Genomic DNA, 12,161 nt, shown 5'->3' on the forward strand with positions numbered 1-12,161 from the left:
ATTAATGCAAGAAGACATCACCAGAACACACAACTGGCGGCCAAAGATCATAACACATGACAACACAGAACCAGAACCAATATACATGAAATAAAAACGAAAAGACTCAAAGGACATGAACTGCTGGCACGGCAGACTTAACCTCGTCCCCGCAAGGTGGACAGCCCACCTGCTATCAATCTCCCTCTTTATTTCCCACTTCCTAACCGTTACCTTCCTCCTACACCGTCTTCCACCTTCCTGAGCCAATAGGCTCTCTTCTCTCCATCCCATCGGATCATCGGATCAGAAGACAGTCGCATTCGGATTATTATTGTAATGGGGAAGGAGCCGACAGCTCCTCATCAGAGGAAGACTTGCCTCCCCAGCACCGCGTCTCCCACAGGAGACATAGTCCAGCACTCCCTTCAACAGCACCTGCTGGGCCTCCCTCAGGTCACACGTGAGTCTTTGTCAGAGCGATCCAAGGGTGAGTTTCTTATGGTGGGAAGTGTATCCATTTTATGTTTGTGTCCGAGAGTCAGTGTCTAGTAACTTCGAGATATTGATCTATTAATGTGTCCATGCCATTAAATTAATTAATAAATAGTTGTATTGAGAGTTGGTGTTTAGAAGTTTTCCCCGAAGAATATAATACCAAGTTGAAAGTAACGAATCGGCCACTCTACCAAAACTTCCTCACTTTATATTCCCACAATTAATAACTTCATACTATTATTTCTACTATAAGATTCCTCCTCATTACAGTCACAAGGGGAGCCATGAAATGTGTGTGTCTATGTGTGTGTGTCTGTGTGTGTGTGTTTGTCACACGGTGTGTATCACCAATTGAGTCATGAGGTGTCTGTATCACAAGGTGTGTGCTTCAGAATTGTGTGTGTCATATGTTGTGTCACAAGATATGATTTTGGGCATAAGATGCATGTGTCATAAAATATATTTGTCATGAGGTGTGTGACACGTTTTTCTGTGACTAGTTGTGTCATAAGGTGTGTGTGTGTGTGTGTGTGTGTATCACGAGGTGTGTCACCAGGTGAGTTACCATGTGTTTTTCATAAGAGTTAAATAAACAATACAGTATGTGTGTATCACCAGGTGTGGGTGAGTCTTTACCAGGAAATTGCGTTTTCTCCCATAATGACGTCATTAGTTTAATGTAGGTGTGAGGCAACTGTCACAACCACCACCACTACTGCAGTGGGAGTGGGTAAACAAAGTGAAAGGTTACAGGGAAATAGTTCTAGGAATGATGACAAAACTAAATTAGGCAGGGAGTTAAAACTTAAACGAGACAAAGAGAGGACTCAGACCACGACTAACTTAAATGTCTACTTCGCAAAACGTAGAAGTATGAGAAACCAAATGAATGAAATCAGGGCGTTGGTATGTACCGAAAAAAATCGATATAATAGCATTCACCGAAACATGGATAAACCTAGACTCACGTGAGTTACCTGTCGAATACCAAATTGCAGGTTACAAATTATTCCATACCGATAGGCAGATTAGGGAAGGAGGCGGAGTAGCAATCTATGTCAGGGATAATCTGAAGTGTGAAATAAATAAGAAAATAAAAACTGCACTGAATACAGAAACAATTTGGATAGAATAAATCGATGGTAGAGAAAAATTAATCACAGGAGTAATATATAGGCATCCTAATCTTGATAGAGTTAATGAGCGACTTATTTGGGATGAAATGCACAGGGATTCCGTACATAGCAAAGTCCGTATAGTAAGCGACTTTAACTTTAGCCAAATAGATTAAACTGAAAATACGGGTAACTCAGAATCAGAGGATTTTCTTGAAACAATCCAGGACTGTTTTCTAAGCGAACATATAACCGAACCAAACCGGGGTAATAATATACTTGATTTAGTTCTGTCAAACAGAGAAAGCCTCATTCAGTTGCTGCCTGACCTGGCTTGGAGAAGGACGTGCCCCTAAGTGCTCGTGTTAGTGACCAGAGGAAATGGCTACCTTGGATCGTTGTGTTGTGGGGGAAGAGGAGTGGAGTGTGAGGAAAGTGACCTCCCGTCCACTCTGTTAAGTCAGCTGGAGCAGTTGAGGAGTGAGTTGGACGCTCTAAAGGGGGAGAACGAAGCCCCCAGGACTGAACTCCTTCAGGTAGGTGTCCTGCCTAGCAGGACACCTGCGAAGGAGGAGTAGGCATGGAGAGTGGTTGTTTCCAAGGGGACTAGGGTCAGACTCAGGAAAGCTGACCAGGGTGTGGAGTGCAGTAACCCCTACCAGGTGTTGGAGGAAGCTGGCGGGAAAGAGAAGAGGCAGGACGGTGTGGTGCAAGGAGAGGATAGGGCAGTTGTACAAACCCTGCCCAGAGGTTAGGTCATGGTAGTTGGGGACAGCCAGGTGACGGTTTTAGATAGGACTTTTTGTAAGAGATAGGAAACGTAGGACTAGGGTGTGTTTTCCTGGGGCTGGGATAGGGCATGTAGCTGAGAGGATAGATAGGGTTTTGTCAGGGGAGGGTACCAATCCAGTAGTGTGTCTTAGTTTGGGAGGAAACGACATAGGAAAGGTTAGGAGTGAGGAACTTTTCAAGAGGTATAGGGAGGCGCTGGCGAAGATTAGGTATAGGGGAGGGATCCCGATAGTATGTGGTGTCTTGCCTAGAAGAGGGGTTGGTCGTGAATGGCTGTCCAGGGCAATTGCTATAAATTGCCGACTGGAAAAACATTGTGCAAACAATGGTTGGGCATACATTGATAACTGGCAACCATTCTATCGCAACGATTACCTGTACACTTGTCTCGTGCGGGAGTAAAGACGTTGTCTGCATCCCTGGAGCGTGAATTTGTCACTCCAAAGGGGGGGTTTCGCCAGTAGAGAGAGGTCGGGATAAGTGGGAGTCAAAAAACAAGCAGGACCTGGGAAGTAAAATTGGTTACTCAGGACAAGGGGTAAAACAGGACCAGGGAAGGGTAGGTTTAAATGTATACTATACAAACAGTAGGAGCGTTAGAAATAAAATAGACTTGCTGAGAGCGGTTGTATGTACCGAGAATGTAGACGTCATACCAATCACCGAAACTTGGATGAATCTGGCGAGCAAATGTTTTTTATCAGAGTACCACATAGAAGGGTACAAATCTTTTTCACAAGGACAGGGAAGGTAGGAAGGGGGTAGGGGTCGCACTCTTCGTCAGGGATACATTAAAATGTTGTATTAATAATTCAATAAAGGGTCAAATAGGAACCGAGTCTGTATGGGTAGAAATCACGGAAGGAAGAGAAAAACTAATTATGGGTGTGATTTACAGGCCCCCAAGTCTTGGGAAAGAAGTAGCTCAGCCTATATGGCAGGAAATGAATAGGGCAGCAAAATATAACAACCTGTGCATTATGGAGGATTTCAACTTCAGAAATATTGACTGGGACAACAGTGTAGGTGACTATGAATCTGAAGACTTCCTAGACACAGTACAGGACATTTTTTTGAAACAACTAATTACAGAACCTACTAGAGGTGACAGTATATTAGCCCTAGTATTAACATATAAAGAAAATATTATCAGAGATATCACAGTAGGGGAAGAACTAGGAAACGAAAAACAATGACAATATGGTCAGAGTCCCAAACTTTTCTGTTGGCCGATTATCAGGGGTTAAGAAGGTACCTAGGTGAGGTCACCTGGGAACAGTAAGGTCAGACCCCAGTAGGAAAGGGTGAGGTCACAGATGACACAACAATTGATCATGACTATAATATATTCACTGGTAAACTACGCAAAACACAAGAACAAAATATACCATACAGAAAAATTAGGTCATATAAGAATGAGCCAAGGTGGATGACCAGAAAACTTAAACATGACATAGGAATAAAGAAAGGAATTTAAAGGTAGGGGAAGAGCAGCTCAGAAATAGGTATAATGAACTATCTAGGAATGTTAAGAAAAATGTAAAGAAAGCAAAGAGAGACTATGAAATCAGAATAGCAAGAGAATCCAAGGCGAATCCCAAGGTATTTTTCCAGGTATATAGAACAAAGGTCAAGGACAAAGTTGGGGCTTTAAAGTCAGGGAGGGGAGAAGTGATAAATGGCAGTGAAGAAATAAGCAAAGCATTGAATAGCTACTTTTTATTAGCTTTCACAAAAGAAATTTGCGAGGAAATTCCAGAGGTGGAACTGATAATTAGGGGAAAGGAAGAAGAGAAATTAAAGAATATCACTATCAGAAAAGAGGATGTTCTTAAGAGGATAAATATATTAAAGAAGACAAAATCCCCAGGGCCGGATGAAATTTTATCTCGAGTCTTGAAAGAGTGTAGGGAACAGATTAGCGGACCCCTCGTAAATTTATTGACAAAATCATTAGACACGGGAGTTGTGCCAGACTTGTGGAAACAGGCAAATGTAGTACCCATATATTCAAAAAGGGAGAACGAGTATCAGCTTCAAATTACCGGCTGATCAGTTTGATGTCAGCAGTGGGGAAATTTCTTGAATCAATTATAGCAAAGAGCATCCGATCGCATTTAGAGAAATGCAAATTAATCTACGACTCTCAACGTGGGTTTACAAAGGGAAAATCTTGTCTAACAAATCTGCTGACGTTTTTTAGGAAAGTCTTCGAGGTAGTGGATAATGACGAAAATTACGATGTTATTTACTTAGACGTTAGCAAAGCATTTGACAGAGTACCGCATCAGAGGCTTCTGAGAAAAGTTAAGGCTCATGGTATCGAGGGTAAAGTTTTAAATTGGATAAAATCATGGCTCACCGATAGAACGCAGAGGGTCAGCGTAGATGGTGTTAAATCTGAGTGGGGCTGTGTAACCAGTGGGTTTCCCCAGTGGTCAATACTGGGCCCACTCGTGTTCATAATCTACATAAACGATCTAGATACTGGGATCAGCAGTGACATAAGCAAGTTTGCGGATGACAACAAAATAGGGCGGCAGATTAATTCAGGGCAGGATGCAAATGCACTACAGGAGGATATAAATAAACTGCAGTGGTGGTCAGAAAAATGGCAAATTAAATTCAACACCAGCAAGTGCAGCGTACTTAATATTGGAAGAACAAATACTGTCAATGTATACAGCCTTAACAACATCAACCTAGAGAAGTCGACTTGTGAAAGAGACTTATGGGTATAGTAAGACCGAACCTACGGCCTAGAAAACAGTGCGTTAATGTTCCAAATAAGGCAAACAGAGTATTGGGTTTTATATCTAGAAGTGTAAGTAATATGAGTGCAGAGGTCTTATTGCAACTATATCTTGAGCTAGTCAGGCCGCACCTTGATTATGCGGTTCAGTTCTGGTGCCCTTATTATAGAATGGATATCAATTCACTGGAGTCAGTGCAGCGAAGAATGACGAAAATGATTCCGGGACTTAGAAACCTTCCATATCAAGATAGGTTAAAGAAACTAAACTTGCATTCCCTAGAAAGACGAAGAGTGCGGGGATATATGATAGAAGTCGTTATTCGCCTCATACCAAAAGCAGGAAAGCCTCCAAACAAAGTCGAAAACTTTCGACCAATATCGCTGCTAGAGGTACCTGCCAAAATCTTTGAAAAAATAGTAAACAAGCTATTGCGGATGTATCTGGAGGACGAAGACGTGCATAATCCCCGCCAGTTCGGCTTCCGCCAGTGCCGAGGCACATCCACCGCCATAGCTCAGGCCTACGAGCAGATCACCATTGCCATGACTGGCCGCCTGAAGTGCAACATAGTACTGAGGGACGTCAGCAAGGCGTTTGACAAGGTGTGGCATGCGAGGCTGCAGTATAAGATCATACAACTGGGGCTACCCGAAAATCTGACTCGCCTGCTGTGCAACTTCATTACGGACAGCAGAGCCAAAATCAAGATGCAAGAACATTTTGGAGAATTCTCACTATCGAGCGGCGTGCCTCAGGGCTCTTGTCTCTCACCAACCCTTTACACGCTCTACACGGCTGACCTGCCACCCCAATCGTCGGCAGCGAGTACGTCATGTATGCCGACGATGTAACACAGATCGTCACCTGCCCAGGAAGGTCCACGACAAGGATGGAGCGACTCACTGCTCGGGCAATAGAGGGTATCTCGGAGTATGAAAATAAATGGAAAATAGAAACAAACATAGCGAAATTCGAGGTCATACCTATAGCCAAATTCAAGCAAACGCCATTGATGATCGACGACGAAGAGATTGAGTACTCTAAACAAAGCAGGTTGCTCGGCCTCATCATCTCTAGGACGGGCATCATTCCCCTCGTGAAGGACAGACTAAATAAAGCCAAAGTCGCCGCAGCCAAATCAAAACGTTTTAAACTAATGCCTGAGAAGATACAAGTTCACCTGTACAAGGCGCTGGTGAGGCCTGTGAGGCCACATATACCACTCGTCACACTCGGGAAGACTAGACTACAACAACTACAGAGCTTCCAAAACAAGTGTTTGAGATCAGCCAGGGCTAAGCGCTACCCTACCAGGAGACAGTGGAAACCATCCACCTAAGAAATAAAACAGAGGCCCTCAACGTCAGGTTCCATCGCCTAGGGAAAAAGGTTTAGGACAAGCTCCTGGACGACCCTCACAGCCCAGACCACCTACGCGGGGAAGACATCAACGGAGGGCGACCCCATGCCTGGTGGCCCCGGAGTTCCTCTCTAATGGCAAGATAGCCGACATATTAAGATTGTATCCACTTTTTTGCACGTAGTAACTATATCAGTTCTCATGTACAGAACCAAATACGCAATGTGCTTGAATACTTCTCACGTAAATGTGAATAACAAAGTGTGAGGCCAGACATACTTCCTCACACGCCTGTACTCACGCATTTGTGAATAAGTTACCCTTTATGTATAGAACTAAACAAATAATGTAATTGAAATACTGTGTAACATTCAGTGCCATAATATCCTGACAACGGGGGTTAATAATTATGACCCGTTGTAAGCTCTACTCTATAATCCTTTTGCGCTACCGCTCACAGGATGAGTGTGGAGTGCACAATAAAGTAGCCGCGACCCATCTATGTCCGCCACAGTGATCCACCTTAGATTAAAACTTAGATGATATAAATTCACATTTAACAAGTCACAATCTAGTGAGTCCATAACGTAATACAGTATAAGATTTTAATAAAATTGTAATTGTAAAATCAATCTAGCCATTGTCTACTAAAATAACCATTGTGCAACCTCATCCTAAATCCTAGGTTAGATTAGTTAGCCAACAAACTGTAATATGTAAAACAAGGTGTGTCGTCCCCCTCTGTTTAACGTATTAAACTTCTTTTCCAACCTTTCCCCCCACGACTATATGTTGTGACTTCTCTTTCCCTCATGTCTGACTGTGCCTTGAGCCCCAGCATGCCTTCCTTCCATTCCCCACCTTAACCTAAAAAAAAAAAAAATAGGCATACTGCAGTTTCCTCCATTCTTATGTTCTTATGTTCCCTCATACAACACCACCATCACCACAAACACCACCTGGTGTGTTTTAGGAGAATGTGTGTTAAGAAAGTGTGTGTTAGGTGTGTGTGTGTTGGTGTTGGTGTGTGCGTTAGGAGGGTGTGTATATATAGTAGAGCGTGTTAGGAAGATGTGTGGAGGTAGTGGTGTATGTTAGGGGCTGTGATGTGTGTTGGTATCGGTGTGTGTTAGGAGGGTGTGTATATGTAGTAATGTGTGTTAGGAGGGTGTGTATATGTAGTAATGTGTGTTAGGAGGATGTGTATATGTAGTAGTATGTGTTAGGAGGGTGTGTATATGTAGTAGTATGTGTTAGGAGGGTGTGTATATGTAGTAGTGTGTGTTAGGAGGGTGTGTATATGTAGTAGTGTGTGTTAGGAGGGTGTGTATATGTAGTAGTGTGTGTTAGGAGGGTGTGTATATGTAGTAGTGTGTGTTAGGAGGGTGTGTATATGTAGTAATATGTGTTAGGAGGGTGTGTATATGTAGTAATATGTGTTAGGAGGGTGAGTATATGTAGTAATGTGTGTAAGGAGGGTGTGTATATGTAGTAATGTGTGTAAGGAGGGTGTGTATATGTAGTAGTATGTGTTAGGAGGGTGTGTGTAAGTAGTGGTGTGTGTTAGGAAAATATGTGCAGATTGTGGTGTGTTCTGAGTTCATTTATTTTTACATTTAGTTTAATTTTGCCACGTACAGCGGCTATTTTTTTGTGCACCCCATACTCATCCTGTGAGCGGTAGCTCAAAAGAATTCACAAAGGGCATTGAATGTTACATAATATTTCAAATAATTTTTTTGTTTAGTTCTATAGATAGAGGGTAACCTCTTCACAACTGTGTGAGTACAGGAGTGTGAGGTAATATGTCTGGTCGCACACTTTGTTATTAACATTTACGTGAGAGGTATTCAAGCACATTGTGTGTTTGGTTCTATTTATGGGAAGTGATATAGCTATTCAGTGTAAAAAAAAAGTGGGTATTACCTTAATATGTCAGGTATCTTGCCATTAGAGATAAAGTGTTATGCCATTTCACACACAGTGTGCTTGGATGTAGTGTTCGAGTGTGTGGCCATTTGTCTGGCCACACACTTTACATTTAGTCTTGTTCACATCTGCTTGAGGGATATACTGCCGAGGTACTTATATCCTAACCTTAGTCTAGCGGTTACAACATTTTATAATCTAGTGATCTTGTTACGTGTTCCATGTACTTATTCCACTTGATACATCTCATCACGGTAAACAATGGATTGACTATTTCCTGTTTGCATTTGTCTGCTTGCGTCAAATTCATAAATAAGTTCTTTCCAAATTACAGTTTTAAGGATTCTTTTTGACAGACCCAGATTGTATTCAACAGTGTCTTTGTTAAACACAAATTTGGCGAGGGCATGAACTCTGTCATGTTCTTTGAGGCCTATGTGAGAGGGGATCCACAACAGTTTGATCTTGACACCCCGGTCAACAGGGTACACATATTTGTGTCCGGCTTCAGAGACAAGCGCAGGACAACTTAAGATGAGGGTGTCAAGGACAAGTAGTGAGGACAGAGAGTCAGTGTTAGGAGGGTGTGTGTGTGTATGTGTGTGTGTGTGTAGGTCGTGGTGTGTGTGTAGGTCGTGGTGTGTGTTAGAAGGGTGTGTGTTAGAAGGGTGTGTGTCGGTCATGGTGTGTGTTAGAAGGGTGTGTGTAGGACGTGGTGTGTGTTAGAAGGGTGTGTGTAGGTTGTGGTGTGTGTTAGGAGGGTGTGTTGGTAGTGGTGTGTGTTAGAAGGGTGTGTGTAGGTCGTGGTGTGTGTTAGAAGGGTGTGTGTTGGTACTACCAGGCGGTAGTACCTCCCTGTTTGATAGCTGCCTACTATGAGTGACTGGCCCATAAAATGTTTTAGTGGAATTCAAAAATTCACGCAACTTGTGTTGATCTGTAAGTTTTTTGCATTAAACATGCTTTATTTTTAAACCAATCGTTCTTTCGATTGCGAAGTTTGCGCTGGGCAGCCGCTTTTTTCTTGAGGAAGGCATCAGCTTTGGTCCGAGACTGAGGATTGTTCTGCCAGTCAATTACAGCAGCACGTTTATCATCGACGAGTATATTGATTTCCGGGTCATTTTCATTAAACCAGTCCTGGTGTGTTCTTTCCATCTGACCGAGGGTCTCTCTGCAGGTTTTTGCCATGATAGTGTCAAGAATATCCCATTCGGTATTGTGAATTGGGTTGTTTGTTGTTGGGTTGTTTATCAGCCCATGTTCGAGCTGCTCTCTGAAGGCATGTGCTACCACTAGATGCTCCAGACACTTAGTGTTAAAACCTCTTCTGGAGGCTTTTTGCCTTCGCCGTTTTGGGGCGACGTGAAGTGAGAGCTCTGCTCTGACGAACCGATGATAAGTGTCACAGTGGTCTAAGCCACGCATTACTCGAATGATGAGGACATCTCGGCGATCTCTTTCTCTGACAATGATGTAGTCAGTGAGATGCCAGTGTTTGGATCGTGGGTGTTGCCACAAACCCTTGAACTTGTCCCCCTGCCAAAACAATGCATTGGTGATAGTGAGGTTGCGTGCAGCACACTTGCTGAAGAGAAAAAGGCAGTTGGGATTAAACTTACCTAGTCAATTTCTCCCTATGATTCCCTGCCGTGTGTCGGTATCTCTGCCAACTCTGGCTTTGAAGTCACCAAGGAGCACAACCTTATCTTCTCTGGGGACATAGGTTAGCACTCTGTCATGGTCGGCATATAAAGCCTCCTTCATATCATCCGCTGCATTCAGTGTTGAGGCGTATGCACTGATGTAAAATTCATTAGACGCTCGTGGATATCAACAAACATTTCAATTAGCCTGTGTAGGATGCGTTGGCGGATGGCAAAGCCAACTCCTTAAATGCAGTTTATTTCCGCAGCAGGCTTACCCTTCCAGAAGAAGGTATAGCCAGACCCCATTTCTGTGAGTTAACCCTCGTCTGGGAGCCGGGACTCACTAATGGCTGCTATGTCGATGTTTTACCTAGCCAGCTCTTTTGCCACATGGGCGGTTCTTCTTTCAAGACGCTCATTTGTGCCAGTATCCAGAAGGGTCCTGGCATTCCATGCAGCGACCATAAGAGGTTGTATAGTTTGTTTTTGTTTTGATATTGGATTATAGTTGTGTTTTCGACTGCATTAGGATGATCTTACTGGGTGCAGATGCCCAGCCAGGTTAGTTCTTTTGGCTGGATATGCTTAGGGCACCCTTTCTAGCCCCCTCCCCATGTGGGGTGAGCTTAGTGGCTCCTCGAAAGGGCTGCTCAGTCGCACAGACAGGACCGGACTGCACTGTTGCCTAGATCCCAGTGCATAAACGACCATCTTATCTGTGCCGCCTATGTGTAGAGATGTGACTAGAGACTTCCGGCAGACATCTCTGCTTGTCCCAGTCGTCACTCGTCCATCTCCATAGGACTTTTTGGGTATAGGGGTTTGACAATGATGAGGAGGATGATGAGATGGATGATGGCTGTGCATGAGTTGATTTTTGTAGTGAGGCAGGAGCGCAGACTACAACCACACATCTTGGCTCTCCCTTTCCCAGATTCAGTGGTGTAAGTGTTGCAACGACTGAGGAGAGAAAGAGTTGCAATGGACTGCCGATAACCCAGTTTGTTGGGTTTCACCGGTGTAGTAGTTGGGTTCCCATGTTTGTCACCTCTTCCGCTTATACCGCCGTTGGAGTCTTGTTGGAGTTCTATAAGCATGTTTGCCTCTTGCGGGGCTCCATTGCAGATTTTTCGTTCGAGGTTTACTCCCGTAGACTTATACCTACGTAGGTTAGTCTGCGAGGCAGTGGGGCCGTGGATGGTAGGTGCCAGGACGTGTCCACATGCCAGTGGTCCCATGCGCCGTCCATCTGGGGCCCACTGCTACTCCGATGTCCCCTGCTGATGTAGTCTGGGCCCACGAGGCACCCAGTTACCGTGTGTTGCCACGAGGAGACACAGCAGGAGTCTTGATGGTGAAGAAGCTGTGTACTGGCACGGGAAGACTTATGCACGTTGCTTCCCTTTTCGCTGGGAGCGAGAGGAAGCAAGCAGTGCTTGCACCTTAACACGAACATAATGCTGACACGCATTACATCACCCTGTGTGTGCGCGCGCACATACACACACACACGCACACACATCTAGATGTCGATCACGTCAGACATAAAAACATAAGAACATAAGAATGGAGGAAACTGCAGCGGACCTATTGGCCCATTCTGGGCAGTCCCATTTACAGCCAACCTATTGTTCATATATCCATCCAACATATGTTTGAAGCTATCCAGCGCATTCGAGTTAATGAAGATATTTGGTAACTTGTTCCACTCATCCACTACTCTATTGCCAAACCAATGTTTATCTATTTCGCGCCTCAATCTAAATTTGTCTAATTCAAAACCATTGCTACTAGTTCGCTCCTGGTTGGATAGTTTCAGTACCTTTGTAATGTCCCCTTTGTTTAGTCCTGACTTCCATTTATACACCTCTATCAAATCACCCCTCACTCTACGTCTCTCGAGGGAGTGTAAATTAAGATGCTTTAACCTGTCTCGGTGCTCAAGGTTCCTAATGTCCGGGGATAGCCTTGTCATTCTCCTCTGAATTCCTTCCAAGGATTCTATATCCATTCTGTAATAAGGTGATCAGAATTGAACTGCGTAATCCAAGTGAGGTCTCGCAAGCGCAAGATATAGTTTTAG

This window comes from Homarus americanus, unplaced genomic scaffold (assembly GCF_018991925.1).
Source record: "Homarus americanus isolate GMGI-L3 unplaced genomic scaffold, GMGI_Hamer_2.0 scaffold7626, whole genome shotgun sequence".
NCBI lineage: Eukaryota > Metazoa > Arthropoda > Malacostraca > Decapoda > Nephropidae > Homarus > Homarus americanus.